Source organism: Globicephala melas, chromosome 13 (assembly GCF_963455315.2).
Source record: "Globicephala melas chromosome 13, mGloMel1.2, whole genome shotgun sequence".
NCBI classification, from domain to species: Eukaryota; Metazoa; Chordata; class Mammalia; order Artiodactyla; family Delphinidae; genus Globicephala; species Globicephala melas.
In genome coordinates, this window is record NC_083326.1 from 54,067,162 (window position 1) to 54,090,431 (window position 23,270).

A 23,270-nucleotide genomic window follows, 5' to 3' on the forward strand; every position below is an offset into this window, starting at 1 on the left:
ATCTTATTTTCCTTTCTTTTACACCCATAATGGCGATGTTGTTAATAAGTGTACCATAAAACTTCCCTTAATTCTACTCATTGAATCAAATGAGTTGTTTGTTTCCAAAACCTGCATCTGCAAAAAATGTCCTCTGTGAATAAATACAAGGGACATGAAGAATTAATAGGCAAGGGTTTCCCTGGTGGCGCAGTGGTTGAGAGTCCGCCTGCCGATGCAGGGGACCCGGGTTCGTGCCCCGGACCGGGAAGATCCCACATGCCGCGGAGCGGCTGGGCCCGTGAGCCATGGCTGCTGAGCCTGCGCGTCCAGAGCCTGTGATCCGCAACGGGAGAGGCCACAGCCATGAGAGGCCCACGTACCGCAAAAAAAAAAAAAAGTGCACATTCTGGAAATCAAATCCTTTCTCTGCCACCTACTGTGTAAATGGGGACAAATTACTTTCCTTCTCTTTGCCTCAGTTTCCACATCTGTAAAATGAGAATAATTACAGAACCTCTTCTCTAGGGCTGTCGTGAGAACCAAATAATATTTGTGAGATGCTTAGAGTAACGCCTGGCAGATAGTAAATTGCGTTAACTAACCTACCTAACCTAAAAAAATATTTCCATGAATAGCTAAATGTAAGGTTATACAATAGAATGCACTCTTTGATGAGGAGAACAGAGTTAACAGGAGGTGGCACTTGGTATTACTCCATACAGTGATGGGAAGAGAATTTATCACCCAACAGCTATCCTTCCTATGGACCATTCCAAATGTGTAGGCACAACTGGCACAACTCAGTTTTAGGGTTTGCAGAGGTCACTACAACTGTCAATGAAATGGAAAACTCTGTAATATATTTAAAGAAATAACCTGAAGTATACTGAAGTATCTTTATTTCCATTAATTTTCTTGCCTCCCAATGCTGACAGCTCTAGCTAAATAAGGAATAACTCTTAGTAATTATCTGATATAACTTTTCTATTTTTTGATATATAACTAGGTCATAGAATAAGTCTGGAAGTAACAGATTAAATATTTTAAAAGATCTTCATGCATTATTTTTAATTTCCTGCAAGAGGAAAAATTGCAATTTTCTATGGAACTTTCACAGAAAGTTAAAAATGTTACAGATATGGAAACTTTTCAACAGTTCTTTTAGCCTATAAATTTTTGGATAAACCAAACAGAGATATGAGAACCTCTTTTCAGTAAAGTAAGTAGGTTAAAACATTGTAATTGTCAGAACCACGGTCAAGGATGCTCCTTTTCCCTCATCTTCCCTTAATGTCAGGTTTTGTCTTTTTCCCTTGATATGTTCTCTCAGTCATTAAATGGCTTCTCTGCATACTGAATGAAAATATGCCGGCCAATTCGAATCTTTGTCGCCACTCAGCATACTGAAAATCAATTTATAAATAGCAAGCTTGAAAGGTCTAGCTTGGAAAATACAAAAGCTCAAGGAGGAATCATGCAGGATGAGCAGCTGGCCTTTCTTCTCGTAGAATAGCAGTTTATAAACTTCCTCTCTCTCTGAGGCTTTTGCACCATACTGGGAAACTTCCAAATATAACTCCATTACAGAGTCATCTGAAGAACTAAAAAACATCCATGCTGATCCACAGTGTAAACCGTATGACGTCCAATATTTGTCAAAACATTTCACCTCTGCAGCCACTGAACCTGTAATGACAAGGACTAAGAATGGGTTGACAGCAAGAGCACAATTAGTACTCGCTGGAGAAAACTGAAGGGAAGTTTGAAATAAATCTTTAAGAGTAGAAGACATACTTTTTAAAAAAAGAGTGTTTTTTTGGACATTTAAAAATATACTAGAAAATTTCCCACCATTAAATGCCTTAAGTATTCTAAAGTTTTGATTTTCATTTTCCTTAGCCCACAGATCTTGACAACCAACAACACTTATTAAGATCCTCTTGTACTTGGAACTTCATTGGGCATCATCTTGTATTTTATTTTTGCTCAGAGATATATTCTATCAACTTTTGGCCATTCCAAGTCTACAAACACAGACTTGTAGATGCTGAACGAGCACCATTGTTTCTGGTCTGGGCAGACAAGATTTGGAAAGATTTAATGTTGTGCTGTTTAAGCTCAAAAATGAGTATGGGGCAATTAACTAAAGGAGTTCTTTTAAAACTCAATATAGGATAACTCAACTAGAAATGACCAGTGTATACCTGAAACTGTTTTTCTCCCTGTTTGTTTTGAAAATTTCATCGGATGAGATTTTATTTTTACATTCTGCTTCCATCTGTTCTCCTCAGAGTTCTGCTTAAGTTACTTTGGTAACTAAAGAGTACCAGAAATCTCAAGACTCAACACCAAGGCTGAAGAAGCAAGTTTGAAAATGGACCAAAAGCAATGGAAGCCAAGTAAGTGAAACTTCAGTTGTAATCATGCCATCTGATGAATCTGGTGAAAATGCCACTTCCTCTACCACTGGTATGGCTGCCACTAACAACACAGGGGATGTTGATGATGGGGGAGGCGATGCATGTGAGGGAGCAAAGGGTATACGGGAAATCTCTGTGCCTTCTGCTCAGCACTGCTGTGAACCTATCACTACTCTATGAAGTCTATTTTAAAAAAGGAGTAAAGTATGGAAAGGGAAAAACAGTTTAACTTTACATTGGAGAAACCTGGCAGACACCATCTTAACTAAGTGATCAAGTGACTTTTAAAAAATTTTTTATTTGGCTTCCCTGGTGGCGCAGTGGTTGAGAGTCCGCCTGCTGATGCAGGGGACACGGGTTTGTGTCCCGGTCCGGGAAGATCCCACATGCCGTGGAGCGCCTGGCCCCATGAGCCATGGCCGCTGAGCCTGTGTGTCCGGAGCCTGTGCTCCGCAACAGGAGAGGCCACAACAGTGAGAGGCCCGTGTACCGCAAAAAAACCCAAACAAACAAAAAAAAAACAAAACCGAGCTGATTTCCCTGTGCTGTGCGGCTGCTTCCCACTAGCTAGCTATTTTAGATTTGGTACTGTATATATGTCCATGCCACTCTCTCACTTCGTCGCAACTTACCCTTCCCCCTCCCCATGTCCTCAAGTCCATTCTCTACGTCTGTGTCTTTATTCCTCTCCTGCCCCTAGGTTCTTCAGAACCTTTTTGTTTTCTTAGATTCCATGTACATGTGTTAGCATATGGTATTTGTTTTTCTCTTTCTGGCTTACTTCACTCTGTATGACAGACTCTAGGTCCATCCACCTCATTACAAATAACTCAATTTCGTTTCTTTTAATGGCTGAGTAATATTCCATTGCATATATGTGCCACTTCTTCTTTATCCATTCATGTGCCGATGGACACTTAGGTTGATTCCATGTCCTCCTGGCTTTTGTAAATAGTGCTGCAGTGAACACTGTGGTACATGACTCTTTTTGAATTCTGGTTTTCTTAGGGTATATGCCCAGTAGTGGGATTGCTGGGTCACATGGTAGTGCTATTTTTAGTTTTTATATTTAAGTTTTTAACCAACAATGCAAGAGGGTTCCCTTTTCTCCACACCCTCTCCAGCATTTACTGTTTGTAGATTTTTTTGATGATGGCCATTCTGACTGGTGTGAGGTGATACCACACTATGGTTTTGATTTGCAATGCTCTAATGATTAGTGATGTTGAGCATCCTTTCATGTGTTTGTTGGTAATCTGTATATCTTCTTTGGAAAAATGTCTATTAGGTCTTCTGCCCATTTTGAGATTGGGTTCTTTGTTTTTTGATATTAAGGTGCATGAGCTGCTTGTACATTTTGGAGATTAACCTTTATCAGTTGCTTCATTTGCAAATATTTTCTCCCATTCTGAGGATTGTCTTTTCATCTTGTTTATGTTTTCTTTTGCTGTGCAAAAGCTTTTAAGTTTCATTAGGTCCCATTTGTTTATTTTTGTTTTTATTTCCATTACTCTAGGAGGTGGGTCCAAAAGGATCTTGCTGTGATTTATGTCATACAGTGTTCTGCCTATGTTTTCCTCTAAGAGTTTTATAGTGTCTGGCCTTAAATTTAGGTCTTTAATCCATTTTGAGTTTATTTTTGTGTATGGTGTTAGGGAGTGTTCTAATATCATTGTTTTAAGTGGAGCTGTCCAGTTTTCCCAGCACCACTTATTGAAGAGGCCGTATTTTCTCCATTGTATATTCTTGCCTCCTTTATCAAAGAAAGGTGAGCATATGTGCATGGGTTTATCTCTGGGCTTTCTATCCTGTTCCATTGATCTATATTTGTTTTTGTGCCAGTACCATACTGTCTTGATTACCGTAGCTTTGTAGTATAGTCTGAAGTCTGGGAGCCTGATTCCTCCAGCTCCATTTTTCTTTCTCAAGATTGCTTTGGCAATTGGAGTCTTTTGTGTTTGCCTACAAATTGTGAAATTTTTTGTTCTAGTTCTGTGAAAAATGCCATTGGTAGTTTGAGAGGGATTGCATTGAACCTGTAGATTGTTTTGGGTAGTATAGTTATTTTCACCATGTTGATTCCTCCAACCCAAGAACATGGCATCTCCATCTGTTTGTTTGATCTTTAATTTCTTTCATCAGTGTCTTATAGTTTACCGCATACAGGTCTTTTTTCTCCTTAGGTACGTTTATTCCTAGGTATTTTATTCTTTTTGTTGCAGTGGTAAATGGGAGTGTTTCCTTAATTTCTCTTTCACAGTTTTCATCAATAGTGTATAGGAATATGAGAGATTTCTGTGCATTAATTTTGTATCCTGCTACTTTACCAAATTCATTGATTAGCTCTAGTATTTTTCTTGTAGCAGTTTTAGGATTCTCTATGTATAGTATTGTATCATCTGCAAACAATGACAATTTTACTTCTTCTTTTCTTATTTGGATTCCTTTTATTTCTTTTCTGTCTCTGACTGCTGTGGATAAACTTCCAAAACTATGTTGAATAATAGAGGTGAGAGTGAGCAACCTTGTCTTGTTCCTGATCTTAGTGGAAATGCTTTCAGTTTTTCACCATTGAGGATGATATTGGCTGTGAGCTTGTCATATATGGCCTTTATTATGTTGAGGAAAGTTCCCTCTATGCCTACTTTCTGCAGGGTTTTTATCATAAATGGGTGTTGAATTTTGTCAAAAACTTTCTCTGCATCTATTGAGATGATCATATGGTTTTTCTCCTTCAATTTGTTAATATGGTTTATCACATTGACAGATTGGCGTATATTGAAGAATCCTTGCATTCCTGGAATAAACCCCACTTGATCATGGTGTATGATCCTTTTAATGTGCTGTTGGATTCTGTTTGCTAGTATTTTGTTGAGGATTTCTGCATCTGTATTCATCAGTGATATAGGCCTGTAGTTTTCTTTTTTGTAACATCTGTGTCTGGTTTTGGTATCAGAGTGATGCTGGCCTTGTAGATGAGTTTGGGACTGTTCCTCCTTCTGCTATATTTTAGAAGAGTTTGAGAAGGATGAGTGTTAGCTCTTCTCTAAATGTTTGATAGAATTCGCCTGTGAAGCCATCTGGTCCTTGGCTTTTGTTAGTTGGAAGATTTTTAATCACAGTTTCAATTTCACTGCTTGTGATTGGTCTGTTCATATTTTATATTTCTTCCTGGTTCAGTCTTGGAAGGTTGTGCTTTTCTAAGAATTTGTCCATTTCTTCCAGGTTGTCCATTTTATTGGCATAGAGTTGCTTGTAGTAATCTCTCATGATCCTTTGTATTTCTGCAGTGTCAGTTGATACTTCTCCTTTTTCATTTCTAATTCTATTGATTTGAGTCTTCTCCCTTTTTTTCTTGATGAGTCTGGCTAATCAATTTTGTTTACCTTCTCAAAGAAACAGCTTTTAGTTTTATTGATCTGTGCTATCATTTCTTCATTTCTTTTTCATTTATTTCTGATCTGCTCTTTATGATTTCTTTCCTTCTGCTTTGTTTTGTTGTTGTTGTTCTTCATTCTCTAATTGCTTTATGTGTAAGGTTAGATTGTTTATTTGTGATGTTTCTTGCCTCTAGAGGTAGGATTGTATGGCTATAATCTACCCTCTTAGAACTGATTTTGCTGCATCCCATAGGTTTTGGGTCATCGTGTTTTCATTGTCATTTGTTTCTAGGTATTTTTCTAATTTCCTCTTTGATTTCTTCAGTGATCTCTTGTTTATTCAGTAGTGTATTGTTTAGCATCCATGTGTTTGTATTTCTTACAGATGTTTCCCTGTAATTGATATCTAGTCTCATAGCATTGTGGTCAGAAAAGATACTTCATACGATTTCAATTTTCTTAAATTTACCAAGGCTTCATTTGTGACCCAAGATACGATCTATCCTGGAGAATGTGCCATGAGCACTTGAGAAGAAAGTGTATTCTCTTGTTTTTGGATGGAATGTCCCATAAAAATTAAGTCCATCTTGTTTAATGTATCATGTAAAGCTTGTGTTTCCTTATTTATTTTCATTTTGATTGATCTTTCCACTGGTGAAAGGGGGGTGTTAAAGTCCCCTAGTATGATTGTGTTACTGTCAGTTTCCCCTTTTATGGCTGTCAGCATTTGCCTTATGTATTGAGGTGCTCCTATGTTGGTTGCATAAATATTTACAATTGTTATATCTTCTTCTTGGATTGATCTCTTGATCATTATGTAGTGTCCTTCTTTGTCTCTTGTAATAGTCTTTATTTTAAAGTCTATTTTGTCTGATATGAGAATTTCTACTCCAGCATTCTTTTGATTTCCATTTGCATGGAATATCTTTTTCCATACCCTCACTTTCAGTCTGTACGTGTCCCTAGGTCTGAAGTGAGTCTCTTGTAGACAGCATATAAATGGGTCTTGTTTTGTATCCATTCAGCCAATCTATGTCTTTTGGTTGGAGCATTTAATCCATTTGCATTTAAGGTAATTATTGATATGTATCTTCCTATTCCCATTTTCTTAATTGTTTTGGGTTTGTTATTACAGGTCTTCCTTCTCTTGTGTTTCCTGCGTAGAGAAGTTCCTTTAGCATTTGCGGTAAAGCTGGTTTGGTCATGTTGCATTCTCTCAGCTTTTGCTTGTCTGTAAAGGTTTTAATTTCTCCATCAAATCTGAATTCTGAGATCCTTGCTGGGTAGAGTAATCTTGGTTGTAGTTTTTTCCTTTTCATCACTTTAAATATGTCCTGCCACTCCCTTCTGGCTTGCAGAGTTTCTGCTTAAAAATCAGCTGTTAACCTTATGGGGATTCCCTTGTGTGTTATTTGTTGTTTTTCCCTTGCTGCTTTTAATATTTTTTTCTTTGTATTTAATTTTTGATAGTTTGATTAATATGTGTCCTGGCATGTTTCTCCTTGGATTTATCCTGTATGGGACTCTCTGTGCTTCCTGGACTTGATTAACTATTTCCTTTCCTGTATTAGGGAAGTTTTCAACTATAATCTCTTCAAATATTTTCTCAGTCCCTTTCTTATTCTCTTTTTCTTCTGGGACCCCTATAATTTGAATGTTGGTGAGTTTAATTTTGTCCCAGAGGTCTCTGAGACTGTTCTCAATTCTTTTCATTCTTTTTCCTTTATTCTGCTCTGCAGTAGTTATTTCCAATATTTTATCTTCCAGGTCACTTATCTGTTCTTCTGCCTCAGTTATTCTGCTATTGATCCCTTCTAGAGAATTTTTCATTTATTTTGTTGTTCATCACTGTTTGTTTGCTCTTTAGTTCTTATAGTTCCTTGTTAAATGTTTCTTGTGTTTTCTCCATTCTATTTCCAAGATTTTGGATCATCTTTACTATCATTACTCTGAATTATTTTTCAGGTAGACTGCCTATTTCCTCTTCATTTGTTAGGTCCTTTGGGTTTTTGCCTTGCTCCTTCATCTGCTGTGTGTTTCTCTGTCTTCTCATTAGATCTTAGCTAAGAGCTGGGTCTTAGCATTGAAACAGAGGTATCTGGGAGAGCTCTCAATGATTGATATTATGTGGGGCCAGGAGGTCTCTGCTGGTCCAGTGACCTGAACTTGGCTCTCCTACCTCACAGGCTCAGGCCTGACACCTGGCTGGACCACCAAGACCCTGTCAGCCACATGGCTCAGAAGAAAAGGGAGAAAAGAAAAAAAGAAAGAAAAAATAATTAAAATAAAAAATTTAAAAGTTATTAAAATAAAAAATTAAAAAAAAAGAGCAACCAAACCAATAAAGAAATCCACCAATGATAACGAGCACTAAAAAGTAAACTAAGAGAACTATATAAATCAAAACTAGTCAGTCACATACAGCAAACCCCAAGTACAGTTGGTCCCAAAGTCCACCGCCTCAATTTTGGGATGATTCATTGTCTATTCAGGTATTCCACATATTCAGGGTACATCTAGTTGATTGCAGAAATTTAATCTGCTGCTCCTGAGGCTGCACGGTGAAATTTCCTTTCTCTTTTTTTTTCACACAGCTCTTGGGTTTCAGCTTTGGATTTGGCCCCACCTCTGCATGTAGAGGTCGCCCTCTGGCGTCTGTTCTTTGCCCAGACAGGAGAGGTTTAATGGAGTGGCTTATTAGGGGGCTGTGGCTCACTTAGACCAGGGGGAGAGAGGGGTACAGCATGCGGGGCAATCCTGCGGTGGTAGAGGCCGGCGTGATGTTGCAACAGCCTGAGGCATGCCATGTATTCTCCTGGGGAAGTTGTCCCTAGATCACAGGACCCTGGCAGTGGCAGGCTTCACAGGCTCCTGCGAGGGGAAGTGTGGATAGTGACCTGAGCTTGCACACAGGGTTCTTGGTGGCTGCATCAGCAGCGTTAGCGTTTCATGCCCATCTCTAGGGTCTGCACTGATAGCTGCAGCTCGTGCCCATCTCTGGAGCTCGTTTAGGCAGTGCTCTGAATCCCCTCTCATCATGCACCCCGAAACAATGGTGTCTTGGTAGTTCCAGACTTTTTCCCAGACTCTCTCCCGGCTAGCTGTGGCGCACTAGCCCCCTTCAGGCTGTGTTCACACAGCCAACCCCAGTCCTCTCCCTGGGATCTGACCTCTGAAGCCTGAGCCTCAGGTCCCATCCTTACCTGCTCCTGCAGGTGAGCAGACAAGCCTCTTAGGCTGTTGAGTTCTGGTTGGCACCAATCCTCTGTGCGGGAATCTCTCCACTTTGCCCTCTGCACCCCTGTTGCTGTGCTCTCCTCCATGGCTCCAAAGCTTCCCCCCCTACCCTGCCCACCCCCCGTCCCTGCCAGTGAAGGGGCTTCCTAGTATGTGGAAACTTTTCCTCCTTCACAGATCCCTTCCAGACGTGCAGGTCCCGTCCCTATTCTTTTGTCTCTGTTTTTTCTTTTTTTCTTTTGTCCTACCCAGGTAGGGAGTTTCTTGCCTTTTGGGAAGTCTGAGGTCTTCTGTCAGCATTCAGTAGGTGTTCTGTAGGAGATGTTCCACATGTAGATGTATTTTTGATGTATTTGTGGGGAGGAAGGTGATCTCCACGTCTTACTCCTCTGCCATCTTGAAGGTCTCCTCTAATTTCTTGTCTTTTTGATAATAGTCATTCTAAGTCTTCACACTTCTAGGTGTGAAGTGATGTCTCATTGTGGTTTTGATTTGCATTTCCCTGGTGATTAGTGATGCTGAGCACCTTTTCATGTGCCTGTTTGCCATCTGTATGTCTTCTTTGGAAAAATGTCTATTCAGAATCTCTGCCTATTTTTTAATCAGATTGCTTGGGGCTTTTTTTGCTATTGAGTTGTAGAAGGTCTTTATATATTTTGGATATTAGCCCCTTATCAGGTATATGATTTGCAAATATGTTCTTGCATTTGGTACATTGTCTTTTCACTTTGTTGATGGTTTTTAAGGTTTGATGTAGTCTCAATTATTTATTTTTGCTTTTGCTGCCTTCGCTTTCAGTTGCAAATCAAAAAAATCATCACCAAGACTGACATCAAGGCACTTATTATCCATGTTTTCTTCTAGTTTTGTGGTTCCAGGTCTTACATTACGTCTTTATCCATTTTGTGTATGGTATAAGACAGTGGTCCAGTTTCATTCATTTTGCATGTTTCTGTCTAGCTTTCCCAACACCATTTATTGAAGAGACTATCTTTTCTACATTGTATATTCCTGGTTCTTTCATAATAAATTAACTGACCATATATGCAGGGGTTTATTTCTGGGGTTATTTTCCTGTTATATTGATCTATGTGTCTGTTGTCATGCCAGTACAATACTGTTTTGATTACTATAGCTTTGTAATATAGTTTGAAATCAGGAAGCATGATGCCTCCAGCTTTGTTCTTCTTTCTTAAGATTGTTTTGTCTACTTGTCTTTGGTGGTTCCATACAAATTTTAGGATTGTTTGTTCCATTTCTGTGAAAAGTGCCATTGGAATATTGATAGAGATTGTATTGAATCTGTAGATTGCTTTGGATTGTATGGGTATTTTAACAATATTAATTCTTCCAGTCAATGAGCAAAGATTATCTTTCCATTTATTTGTGTCTTATTCATTTTCTTTCATGATTTCTTATAGTTTTCAACATCCAGGACTTTCATCTCTTTGGTTAATTTTTTTCTAAGTATTTTTTTTTTTTGGTGCAGTTGTAAATGGGATTGCTTTCTTAATTTCTCTTTCTGATAGTTCATTATTAGTGTATGGAAATGCACATGATTTTGTATACTGATTTTAGAGAAAGAGTTTTACTTTACAGTAAAGAAACGTGGAACATACCACCTTAATTCAGTGATCAAGTTAAATATTAGTGATGTCATGTGGATCTTATTGCAGCCCCTAATATGATGAGATGAGGGGGCACATCATCTATGTGGTATTCTCTGTAGAAACCCATAGCCCAGTCTATCATGAGGAAACACCAACCGATCCCAAGTTGAGGCATGTCCTACAAAATACCTGACCAGTAATCTTCAGAATTGTCAGTGTCTCGAAAAACAAGAAAAGACTGAAAACCTGTCATAGATTGGAGGAGACTAAGGAAACAGAAAACCTAAATGCAATATGATATCCTAGATTTGATCCTGAAACAGAAAAGACATTAACTTAAAATTTAGTGTAATTCAACTAAAGTGTGCAGTTTAGTTAATATGATTGTACCAATGGTAATACCTTAGTTTTGACAAATGTACCATGTTATATAAGGTTCCATCATTAAGTAAGGTCTTCCATTAGGTGAAGCAAGGGGAAGGGAATATGGAAATCCTCTGTACTATCTTTGCAAATTTAAAAATTATCCCCAAATAAAGTTCACTTTTAAAGAATAAAAAATAAATTCCATTGGTATAAAAAATTTAAAACATGAGACATTAAAATTAAAGATTAACTTTATGAAATGAAATATTAAGACTGTATAAGTAGAGAAAGTTTGGAATTACTAGGAATTAAGAATTTTTAAAGGTTAATGTGTATATATAAATATTTACATATGTAGATAATATATATGTATATTTATATACTACATATAAATGAAAGATTAGAGGAAATATTTTAAAGGAAATAGCAGATGAAGTATTTTAAAATTTAAATATTTTAAATATCTAGAGATGAGAGAGAATTGAATGAATAAAATAATTAAAGAACCACTCAAAAGTAAAATCCATCAACTAATATTATTTGAAAAAAACTTAAAAAACCTTCAGTGGTTTTTGAATATCTGCAAACAAAGCAACCAACAAAGGATTGATCTCCAAAATATACAAACACCTCATGCCGCTCAATATCAAAAAGCCAAAACACCCAATCAAAAAATGGGCAGAAGATTTAAATAGATATTTCTCCAAAGAAGATATACAGATGGCCAAAAAGCTCATGAAAAATGCTCAACATCACTAATTATTACAGAAATGCAAATCAAAACTACAATGAGGTATCATCTCACACTGGTCAGAATGGCCATCATCAAAAAGTCTACAAACAATAAATGCTGGAGAGGGTGTGGAGAAAAGGGAACCATCCTACACTGTTGGTGGGAATGTAAATTTGTACAACCACTGTGGATAACAGTATGGAGGTTCCTTAAAAAAACTAAAAATAAAGCTACCATATGATCCAGCAATCCCACTCCTGGGCATATATCCAGAGAAAACCATAATTTGAAAACATACATGCACCCCAGTGTTCACTGCAGCACTATTTACAATAGCCAAGACATGGAAGTCAACTAAATGTCCATCGACAGAGAAATGGATAAAGAAGATGCGGTACATATTTACAGTGGAATGTTACTCAGCCATAAAAGAATGAAATAAAACCATTTGCAGCAACATGGATAGACTGGAGATTATCATACTAAGTGAGCAAAGACAGAGAAAGACAAATATGTTATGTTATCACTTATATGTGGAACCTAAAAAAATGATACAAATGAACGTATTTGCAAAACAGAAATGACTTAACAGATATCGAAACAAACGTACGGTTACCAAAAGGGAAAGGTAGGGAGGGAGTGATAAATTAGGAGTTTGGAATTAACATACATACTACTACATATAAAATATATAATCAGCAAGGACCTACTGTATAGTACAGGGAAGTCTACTCAATATTCTGTAATAACCTATATGGGAAAATAATCTGAAAAATAATGGATATATTTATATCCATTTTATATATATATATAACTGAATCACTTTGCTGTACACCTGAAACACAACATTAAATCAACTATACTCCAACATAAAATAAAAATTAAATTAAAAAAAATCTAGGGATGAGAGAGAATTGAATGAACAACAGCAAAAAATTAAAGAACCAACCAAAAGTAAAATCCATCAACTAAAATTATTTGAAGAAAACTTCGAAAACCTTCAATGGCTTTTCATATTCTACAGAATAAGGCACACATACATCATTAACATCATGAAATTCTGAATCACTTTTTAATTAGAAATTACAGGAAGATCATTCTTCTGTTTGAAATAGAGTCATATTAGTTGCTCTTAATGCAACTATCCCAAATTCTTACCCAAAAGATAAAAAATTAAGTAAGGTAAACTAAGATCAGGAATCAACATTTTGACTAAAAAAAAAAAAAAGGCAAGGATTATGTGTAAAGCAAATGAAACAGATTTTAAACATCTAACTTTGGACCAATTTATTGGGCTTGTGAGGCAGCTCATTAAATGTAAGGTCTTAATCCATCTCCCCAGTCTGTTCTTGGATCAGCAAACAGAAAATGAGATTCTGGTTTTTTTTCTCTGGGAGGGCTGCTTTTGAAGTTGCCTCCTCTCTATCCCACGACTTTTCCTTTATTCACCTTACCAAGTATTAGAACTTCAGAAATCAATTCATGGTAAGTATCAGCTCCAGCAGAGGCAACTTAGGAGGGGATGGTGATGGATGAGTAGCGTAGGAAGTAGTTGCAGTGGTGGAACATTGAATTCTGGAACTATAGCTCCTCCAAGGCAAGCATCCTCAGGGGAGGTAGGGGAAGAGTTAGAGAATAAGAGATCTGTTAGCAATTCTATTAATATTAGATTCCGAGATTGTAATTCTTTCATATATTCATCTGCTCAAAACTTCAGAAAGAGATGAAGTAGAAGTAGAAGATAATTCCAAAGATATGCATTATCTAGACTGTTCTGGAATATATCAACTTTTGGTTCAGTTCTCAATATGGAAAGAATAATAATACAGAAACCAATTCAATTTAAAAATGGGCCTAAGGCAATACATAGAAGCTTATCTGTTTGAAAACACTTGACAATGGATAAACGGGGAGAAAAAAAATATGAGGTCTATCAAATATACTGTAAATAGATATAAGCATCTTTGAGTTCCCCAAGGAAGAGTACACTTCTGAGATTAACCACCTATTTTCAACACAAGAAATTCTTAGAAAATGTGTACTCTAAAAGCCAAACACATAAAAAGTAAGAGGTTTAGAATAATAAAAAAGCAGATTCTTTTTAAAATTTTAGAGTAGATGTCTGCTGTTTTGCTTCTTCAGTGTCACTTTCCTTTTTCTGTGATAAAAAAGGCCATTTTTGTATCTGGAAATGCTCTTCTTCCACATGGCAAGACTGAATCACATGCTGGCTTCCATGCCTTCTGAAACGAGACTGAGTCATCTAGGTGTCCCCATAACCTTGAGATGCACTGATGGGTCCAGGGGTGGCCATGTCTAGAGCAAAAGTCCTTTTTTCAGGCACAAGTAGAATCCTGGAGAGAAGGAATCTCTCTCTTTCTGAGATCATGGGTTGCCAGGAATCACATGAGCCAGGCAGTGCTTATGCACTCATAATTTATCTCACAATCTGAGATTTAGGCATGTAAGCTGCAGTTCACAGATGAGATGAGGACTCAGAGAGACTAAGAGCCTCTTCAAGTTCAATCAGGAACTAAGCAGAACCTTGGGAGCTTTCAGAAGATATCATTAACTTTCGATTAGTAAGAAAATGACACAAGATTCTTTTTGTTTTTTGATTGAAGTATAGTTGACTTACAATATCATATTAATTTCAGGTGTACAACCTAATGATTCCATATTTTTATAGATCACACTCTATATTAACAAAATTCTTTATTTTTACTCTCTTAACTGATAGCTCAACTTTTTTTTGCGGTACGCGGGCCTCTCACTGCTGTGGCCTCTCCCGCCGCGGAGCACAGGCTCCGGACGCACAGGCTCAGCGGCGATGGCTCACGGGCCCAGCCGCTCTGCGGCACGTGGGATCCCCCCGGACCAGGGCACGAACCCACGTCCCCTGCATCGGCAGGCGGACTCCCAACCACTGCGCCACCAGGGAAGCCCGATAGCTCAACTTTTGAAGATCGTATGCTTCTTAACACTTTATCATAGAAAAAATAAAGGGTCAACTATTCCCCAGTCATTCAGTCTTTCTCAGACTCACTTTTCTAGAGTCTAGAAAAAGACTCATTAGAAGAGAATAAAATAATTCCCAACTATCATGTACCATTTTGAGTAAGCGCAAGAATGCGTATGCCTTAGATTTAAATAGTGCCTCTGTGTCAACCACATTGTCTCACACTTTCCAAAGGAAAACAGATGTCTTCATTTCAAGCCCATCAGAGATGGTACTTGCAGTATTGTTACTACTGCCATGCACTCTGTCACAGCATATGTCAGTGGCAGAGCAGTTACCTAAGCAACACCTGCCCTTGAATGTGAGCAACAATATTGGAAAAATCCCTCTACTGCTTTTGCCTTGATTTATTCCACTGACTTATTCTGTGTTCACTCTCCAGGCTGGGATGATATGTGAAAATGTGGCATTGACTCCAATTTATGCAATCCGTGTCAGTGGTATGCCAGCCCCCAAATAAGCCGAGAATTCAGATTCTCTGTCCAGGCCAATAATATTAGCCATAAAAACAAAGTTGTCTCCAGCAGCCCACCTGTCATTAAAATGTATGTGACAGACTCGTACTGATTTGCCATCTGTCAATGAGTCATTTGGCAGGAAATTTTCTCCAATGTTATAATGTAATTTTCACATACACCAACACCACCCAGGGTCTAAGCAAAACAAAGATCTGTATTAAGAACTAATACGTGCCAGAAATAGTCATTAAAAATACTCTATTGGATTTAGTCTTGCCAGATATCTTATATATCTTTTCCCTTTGCAAATGAGAAACTATTCAGAGAGATTAATAAATTGACCAAGCAAGGGACAGAGGTGGGAATCAAACCGAAGCCTTATAAACCCAGGGCAAACCTCTCTCTGTATTAGAACTACTTCTTAGAGGTTTATGATATATGTCCTAACTCATCTTTGTTGTTGTTATTAATGTACAAAAGATGTTTAAAAAATATGCAGGTTCTATAGGACTACAAAATTTACAGGCTCTCCAAACATGTTAGACCTTAGAGCTCATCCTTTTCACCTCCAATTCACTGCAATAAGCTCTTCCACGATGGCCTGACTGGTGGTTGCCCAATCTCCAAACACTCCTGGGGGCACAGTGACAAAGAACACACTGAGTTACAAAATAGGTCATTCAATGTTTGGAAATTCCCAAACATAGGCAAGTTTTAAAATCTACATTGAGGAAAAATTTCCCTGTATTAGATGTCTATCTTTCATAGTCTCAAGACATAAGTACTCACTGAATAAAGTGAGTACTTATTTCACATAATGATCCTTTCAAAATCGAAAGACAGTGCTAATTCCTCTGAAAGTCTGCCTCTGGGTAGGATTAATGCTGCATCTTTAAATGGTTCCCCCACGACATGGTTTCCAGTCCCTTCTTCTCTGGCATCCATGAAAGAGAATAATATGTCAGCTATGGACCGACTAACATAACAGGGTAAGGGGGGGAAATGTCTCACAAATTGCTCTAGGCACTATATTTATGTTTACATAGGCTAACATTAAATCTGTTATTGTTCTGTATGTCAATCATGCCACATTGTTGACTCATAATGAGTTTGGGCTCATTTAAAACCCTTGATCTCATATAAATAGCTAACAAGTCAGAGCAGTGCATGACAGTTAATATTTAAACTAAGATTTAGGAGTTAATTGCCTATATATTGTTAGTTTCAGGACTAACTCAGTATTTTTTAAAGATTAGAATTCTTTAAAGTCATAATCCTTAATAATAACTAAGAGATATCTTTTAATGTGTCTACAGCTTTTCCTGCATTACAAGTCTTATCTAATGAACACTCAAAACCACTCTATGAATTAGATATTATTATTCCCTTTTTATGTATAAGGGAAGCTAGTCAGACAGATTAAGTTCTCACAAAACAGGGACATGTTGCAATGAGATTTAAAGCCAAGTGTGTCTGATTCTAAAGTCTTTGTTCTTTCCAGTATTGTACAGTCCTTCTACAGCTTTATGTCACTCCACAAATGTGACACATTTGTCTTCTATAACTTTATTCATTAAAAATAAAAGAGTAAAATAACAAAATCAGAATAATATGCAAGTAAAGACTCCCTACAAGGCTTAAAAAATGTAGAAATCAAAATCTTCACAGGATAGAGAATTGAATCATCTATGAATCCACTTAGCATTATTATTTCATCCAGCTTTATCTTTCCTATTTGCAAGGGTATCACAATAGTCTTGGCCAAATGCTTTAAAGACTCTCAATTCTCTCTACTTATTTTGTAGCTCTATGAAATCATTAACTTTATTAAAAGAGTAAATGTCAGCAGGTGTTACTCTGATTTATTTTAATAAATTCATGTTGTAGTCCAATTATTATTTACTTCCATTTAAAAATATTTAGAAACATGTATTTAATAACCTGCTCTAAAATTTTGCCATTTCAAAATTAAGTACATTGTTTTATATTTCCAGAATGCAATTCTTTCCTTCCCTTCTTCCTTCCTTCCTTTCTTCCTTCCTTCCTTTCTTCCTTCCACACATAAAAATCACATTAAATAACTTCTGTATACTAGGCAATATGCTTGCTGCAGAAAAAATATACACACAGACAAATCAGAGTTTATCAGATGAGCGTAAGAGAGACATGTTAACAAGTAAGTATAGCAAGTTAGCTTACACTGCAATAAAAATACGTACAAAGTGTTATGGAAATACAAGAGAAGAAACGCATAATCCAGTATGCAGAACATGAAATTTATATTTAAGCAAGTCTTCGAAAATAAGGAAATGCTCTCCAGATGGACACACCAGAGGAAGGACAACTCAGACAGAGACAACAACAAAAGCAAAATAACAGAAGCAAATATCAGTGGGCTGTCAGCTGAGGATAAGACATGACAGTCAGTGACATATTTTGAAGGATTTTGTAACCCATGTTAAATATCTGGTACTTTATCATAGGTCATAAGAAGCCATTGAAAGATTTTAATGAGATCCTATTTATCTTCTAGAAAGATAACTCTGGTAGCCATGTGGAGGATAGATTGGAAGGAGATGAATATAGAGTTAAGAGGACCAATTAGAAGGGTGCTGTACTTGATCAGGTGAGAAAAAATGAAACTCTAGTTTAAGAAGTTGGCAGAGAGACTCATGAACTATTGTGCCATGGGTGTTATGGTTAAGAACATGGGCCCAGGAGCCAAACATTCACTTACTAGCCACACAATCTTGGGTAAACTATTTAACGTTTTTCTGTCTCACTGTGCTCAGAAAATGAAGTTAATAGTGATCAAGTATATTAAACAAGATAGTCCTCAAGAGATCTTAACTATTTATATTATTAATATTATTAAGAAGAAGGATCAATTTTGAGGCTCAGATGCAAGATAATGAATTCCCAGACTGAATTTGAAATTTACAGAATATTCACTGGAGCTCCCTAGAAGGCTGGAGACATTTGAGTCTCAGGAAAGTACACAGTTATATCTCTATGGCTCTCAAAACCATCAAGATAGAAGAGATAATCCAGTAAAGATTAGGAGGACAAGGTTAAGCTTGGCACTTGGAGGAACACTATCACTCAGAGGCAGATGCAAGAAGAGGAACTTGCACAGGAGGCTTAAACAGAGGAGTGGGAAAAGAAACTGGAAAGAACACTCCATAACTCTAAGGGAGTAAAAAGGTTGAAGAACAGAGAATGGCTCAACACGACCAAAGGTGAGAAAGAGGACAGATAAAATGAACACAGTCAGGGATGTTGTTGGTAGAATAATGTTGACAGAATGTATTGTGTAAGGAATCAGTGGGATGAAGGAACTGAAGAAAACGGACATCGGTGATGCTTTTAGGAAGCACGGCTATGAACGAGTAGTGGCTGGAGGGAGAGTACTTTTACAACAGAAAATGGGAAGAAGACAGTGAAGAAGTTAATGCCTTAGGAAAGAGAAGATGATTTTAAGTTGCATAAGAGATTAGAGGTATGAGGATCCAAGACACCAGGGCAGAGGATAACTCGATAGGAAGAAAGATACATGTTTTCACCAAGAAGGAAGGAAATGATATAAAGACAAATAAAATCGCAATTTGGTAATGTGGGCAGACCCTCTATTTTCTCCATGATGTAAAAGGTATAGTCACCTCCTGATAGTAAGACGAATAGGGACAATTTGCGGACCATGTGAAGGATGGTTATACATTAGGAATTGTCCGTGTAGGAAAAAGAAAGCAAATGGAATAGAAATCTATAAAAGGCTGCCATGTTGCACGGTGGACCAGATCGAGATTGGAAACCATAAATTTCTACACGTATCTGTACTGTTATGTCATTTTCTCTCTTTTTTTTCTTAAAGGAATTTCCCAGTCATGTCTTTTTTTTTCTTTTTTTTTGGCTGCATTGGGTCTTCGTTGCTGTGTGTGGGCTTTCTCTAGCTGCAGCGAGCAGGGCTACTCTTTGTTGCAGTGTGTGGACTTCTCATTGCAGTGGCTTCTCTTGTTGCAGAGCACCATGGGCTCTAGGGGCACAGGCTTCAGTAGTTGCGGCAGGTGGGCTCAGTAGTTGTAGCTCGCGGGCTCAGTAATTGTGGCTCGCGGGCTCTGTAGTTGTGGCACACGGGCTTAGCTGCTCCACGACATGTGGGATCTTCCTGGACCAGGGCTTGAGCCCGTGTCCCCTGCATTGGCAGGCGGATTCTTAACCACTGCGCCACCAGGGAAGCCCATGTCATTTTCTTTAGTAATGTTTGGCCACCAGAATATAGCAACATGTATCGTGCATTTTAACTTTAGTTTTCTCCTGAGATGCCTAAAAATGTGCCTTGCATATTCTCTGGTAGTTTTGCTATGCCATCTGGAATGGGTTCCAGAATGTGGAGTTACACTCCTGTTCCCAAGTCATGGTGGTCCCAAGTCATCTGTAAATTAATAATTACCATTTTTCTTTTTTTTTTTTAACATCTTTATTGGGGTATAATTGCTTTACAATGGTGTGTTAGTTTCTGCTTTATAACAAAGTGAATCAGTCATACATAAACATATGTTCCCATATGTCTTCCCTCTTGCGTCTCCCTCCCTCCCACCCTCCCTATCCCACACCTCCAGGCTGTCACAAAGCACCGAGCCAATATCCCTGTGCCATGCGGCTGCTTCCCACTAGCTATCTACCTTACTACGTTTGTTAGTGTGTATATGCCCATAACTCTCTCTCGCCCTGTCACCGCTCACCCTTCCCCCTTCCCATAACCTCAAGTCCGTTCTCTAGGAGGTCTGCATCTTTATTCCTGCCTTACCCCTAGGTTCTTCATGACATTTTTCTCTCTTAAATTCCATATATATGTGTTAGCATACGGTATTTGTCTTTTTCTTTCTGACTTACTTCACTCTGTATGACAGACTCTAGGTCTATCCACCTCATTACAAATAGCTCAATTTCGTTTCTTTTTATGGCTGAGTAATATTCCGTTGTATATATGTGCCACATCTTCTTTATCGATTCATCCGATGATGGGCACTTAGGTTGTTTCCATCTCTGGGCTATTGTAAATAGAGCTGCAATGAACATTTTGGTACATGACTCTTTTTGAATTTTGGTTTCCTCAGGGTATATGCCCAGTAGTGGGATTGCTGGGTCATATGGTAGTTCTATTTGTAGTTTTTTAAGGAACCTCCATACTGTTCTCCATAGTGGCTGAACCAATTCACATTCCCACCAGCAGTGCAAGAGTGTTCCCTTTTCTCCACACCCTCTCCAGCATTTATTGTTTCTAGATTTTTTGATGATGGCCATTCTGACTGGTGTGAGATGATATCTCATTGTAGTTTTGATTTGCATTTCTCTAATGATTAATGATGTTGAGCATTCTTTCATGTGTTTGTTGGCAGTCTGTATATCTTCTTTGGAGAAATGTCTATTTAGGTCTTCTGCCCATTTTTGGATTGGGTTGTTTGTTTTTTTGTTATTGAGCTGCATGAGCTGCTTGTAAATTTTGGAGATTAATCCTTTGTCAGTTGCTTCATTTGCAAATATTTTCTCCCATTCTGAGGGTTGTCTTTTGGTCTTGTTTATGGTTTCCTTTGCTGTGCAAAAGCTTTGAAGTTTCATTAGGTCCCATTTGTTTATTTTTGTTTTTATTTCCATTACTCTAGGAGGTGGGTCAGAAAGGATCTTGCTGTGCTTTATGTCATAGAGTGTTCTGCCTATGTTTTCCTCTAAGAGTTTGATAGTTTCTGGCCTTACATTTAGGTCTTTAATCCATTTTGAGTTTATTTTTGTGTATGGTGTTAGGGAGTGATCTAATCTCATACTTTTATATGTAGCTGTCCAGTTTTCCCAGCACCACTTATTGAAGAGGCTGTCCTTTCTCCACTGTACATTACTGCCACCTTTAGCAAAGATAAGGTGTCCATATGTGCATGGGTTTATCTCTGGGCTTTCTATCCTGTTCCATTGATCTATCTTTCTGTTTTTGTGCCAGTACCATACCGTCTTGATAACTGTAGCTTTGTAGTATAGTCTGAAGTCAGGGAGCCTGATTCCTCCAGTTCCTTCTTTCGTTCTCAAGATTGCTTTGGCTATTCGGGGTCTTTTGTGTTTCCATACAAATTGCAAAATTTTTTGTTCTAGTTCTTTGAAAAATGCCTGTGGTAGTTTGATAGGGATTGCATTGAATCGGTAGATTGCTTTGGGTAGTAGAGTCATTTTCACAATGTTGATTCTTCCAATCCAAGAACATGGTATATCTCTCCATCTATTTGTATCATCTTTAATTTCTTTCATCAGTGTCTTATAATTTTCTGCATACAGGTCTTTTGTCTCCTTAGGTAGGTTTATTCCTAGATATTTTATTCTTTTTGTTGCAGTGGTAAATGGGAGTGTTTTCTTGATTTCACTTTCAGATTTTTCATCATTAGTATATAGGAATGCCAGAGATTTCTGTGCATTAATTTTGTATCCTGCCACTTTACCAAATTCATTGATTAGCTCTAGTAGTTTTCTGGTAGCATCTTTAGGATTCTCTATGTATAGGATCATGTCATCTGCAAACAGTGACAGCTTTACTTCTTCTTTTCCGATTTGGATTCCTTTTATTTCCTTTTCTTCTCTGATTGCTGTGGCTAAAACTTCCAAAACTATGTTGAATAAGAGTGGTGAGAGTGAGCAACCTTGTCTTGTTCCTGATCTTAGTGGAAATGCTTTCAGTTTTTCACCATTGAGGATGATGTTTGCTGTGGGCTTGTCATATATGGCCTTTATTATGTTGAGGAAAGTTCCCTCTATGCCTACTTTCTGCAGGGTTTTTTATCATAAATGGGTGTTGAATTTTGTCAAAAGCTTTCTCTGCATCTATTGAGATGATCATATGGTTTTTCTCCTTCAATTTGTTAATATGGTTTATGACATTGATAGATTTGCGTATATTGAAGAATCCTTGCATTCCTGGAATAAACCCCACTTGATAATGGTGTATGATCCTTTTAATGTGCTGTTGGATTCTGTTTGCTAGTATTTTGTTGAGGATTTTTGCATCTATGTTCATCAGTGATATTGGCCTGTAGTTTTCTTTCTTTGTGACATCCTTGTCTGGTTTTGGTATCAAGGTGATGGTGGCCTTGTAGAATGAGTTTGGGAGTGTTCCTCCCTCTGCTATATTTTGAAGGAGTTTGAGAAGGATAGGTGTTAGCTCTTCTCTAAATGTTTGATAGAATTCGCCTGTGAAGCCATCTGGTCCTGGGCTTTTCTTTGTTGGGAGATTTTTAATCACAGTTTCAATTTCAGTGCTTGTGATTGGTCTGTTCATATTTTCTATTTCTTCCTGATTCAGTCTTGGCAGGTTGTGCATTTCTAAGAATTTGTCCATTTCTTCCAGATTGTCCATTTTATTGGCATAGAGTTGCTTGTAGTAATCTCTCATGATCTTTTTTATTTCTGCAGTGTCAGTTGTTACCTCTCCTTTTTCATTTCTAATTCTATGGACTTGAGTCTTCTCCCTTTTTTTCTTGATGAGTCTGGCTAGTGGTTTATCTATTTTGTTTATCTTCTCAAAGAACCAGCTCTTAGTTTTATTGATATTTGCTATTGTTTCCTTCATTTCTTTTTCATTTATTTCTGATCTGAGTTTTATGATTTCTTTCCTTCTGCTAGCTTTGGGGGTTTTTTTGTTCTTCTTTCTCTAATTGCTTGAGGTGCAAGGTTAGGTTGTTTATTCGAGATGTTTCCTGCTTCTTAAGGTGGGCTTGTATGGCTATAAACTTCCCCCTTAGAACTGCTTTTGCTGCATCCCACAGGTTTTGGGTCGTTGTGTCTCCATTGTCATTTGTTTCTAGGTATTTTTTGATTTCCTCTTTGATTTCTTCAGTGATCACTTCATTATTAAGTAGTGTATTGTTTAGCCTCCATGTGTTTGTATTTTTTACAGATCTTTTCCTGTAATTGATATCTAGTCTCATGGCGTTGTGGTCAGAAAAGATACTTGATACAATTTCAATTTTCTTAAATTTACCAAGGCTTGATTTGTGACCTAAGATATGATCTATCCTGGAGAATGTTC

General features: G+C 37.7%; 1 long non-coding RNA gene across 1 annotated transcript in view; it reads right to left on the reverse strand.

Annotated features, from left to right (window-relative positions):
* Positions 1-1,586: 1,586 nt before the first annotated feature.
* The window catches only part of LOC115841871 (uncharacterized), a 37,563-nt gene continuing 15,879 nt past the window's right edge, over positions 1,587-23,270 (reverse strand). The window contains exon 3 of the long non-coding RNA XR_004035009.2: positions 1,587-1,668. This is a non-coding gene — a long non-coding RNA (uncharacterized lncRNA). The remainder of the gene's footprint in view (positions 1,669-23,270) is intronic.